Source organism: Triticum dicoccoides, chromosome 6B, assembly GCF_002162155.2.
Source record: "Triticum dicoccoides isolate Atlit2015 ecotype Zavitan chromosome 6B, WEW_v2.0, whole genome shotgun sequence".
NCBI classification, from domain to species: Eukaryota; Viridiplantae; Streptophyta; class Magnoliopsida; order Poales; family Poaceae; genus Triticum; species Triticum dicoccoides.
This window is the reverse complement of record NC_041391.1, coordinates 46,219,090-46,220,547: the sequence shown is the minus strand read 5'-3', so window position 1 is coordinate 46,220,547 and position 1,458 is coordinate 46,219,090.

Here is a 1,458-nt window from a genome sequence, read left to right as displayed (position 1 = left end):
ATGGAGGAAGATGAACATAAACAGTATGAGGGGTTTTAGGCGTTGGATTGGCATCATGGTTGAAATAGAATCGATTAAAAAAATGACAGATCGAATGCTAGAAGTTCCCACGCCAAATAAGGGCATGTTCTGATCTTCTTCAACTTCACAAAACTTCACATAACCAGCTTCTCATGCTAGCTTCTCGCTCTGCCTGGCGATCTCAATCCGTTCTGCTCGATCGATAGCTTCTTCTAGCGATACATTAGCTGGCAGCCCAGCTAGACCAAGATCTGGCCTGTTCGGTGGCATTTGGGCCGGCCGAAACCATCCCATTTAGAAGGGAGAGAGGAAAGGTTACGTACCAGGGTGAGCGAACCATTTTCTTTACGAGGGAAAGAGCGAACCGTTTTCTTAAGCGGTGGCACATCGGCCGTAATATCAGCGAACTTCAACTTCTCGATTTGGTGGAGCTGGGCCGGCCTCGCTCCAGTTTTTTGCACTGGAATCGCCCAAAGCTTCCCAAAGCTAGCTTCCAGCAGCAAAATCGTTCGGCTCTGCTTCGTTCCAGAATTTTGTGAAGCGTGGAGAGGGAGGAGATCAGAACAGGCCCTAAGGCCTGAGTAAGGATTATATGAGACGCTCTCTCGGTTCAGTGAAAAGTGTACATATAGAATTTTAAGACAAATTATGGAATGGAGTAAAAAAGAATGCATTGGGAAGGTGCAAGCCACCATCTCTTTTCTCTTTAATTACCCAACCCCCAATGAGCTAAGTCCATGTGGAAATTAAGAAGACCATGTTTAGAACGTTATTGGTCTTGATTACCGTGTGATGAGAGAGAAACTTTTTTTCTTCCTTGAAGTGCATTGAAAAGATAGAAGTACACTCGTTTGTGGACAAATTTTAAAGCCAACTGTACACTCTTCACTGAACGGAGGGGTAAGCCTTTTACCCAAGCACAGTGGAACCCAGAGATGTTGTGTCGAACCTAGAACCTCTTGACACAAATGAAAATATGTCACCACTGAAACACTAGAGTCGCATGATGTATAGGTAGCCCCGTTTATGTTGTAATAGAAGCGAGAAACAAATTCATATGTTCAAACTGAAAAACGACAATTGCAGCGTAAATGTTATTTGTGCCCGCCTAGATGAAGGGATTTTCTCATCTTGAGGTGTCGGGAGAGGCCCTTTCTCTTTACCTTTATCGTCTCATACCTCAGGGGGCCCTATTTTCGGGCAGGAAAGTTGTTTCGATCCAATCCATTCTTGGGGTCCGAAAAAGACACTGGATATGTCAGTGACTTCGCACAACAAAGCGTTCTCCGAGGGCATGGAATGTACCATTTTTTGGTAAGAATCTTTACAGTAATGTCTATGTTGGATTCTCCGGTCGAAATACGGGAAAACTCCATCAAATTCTTTATGGAAACGAAGTTTTGGGAATTCTCCCCGGAACTGGAAGATCATTTCAAG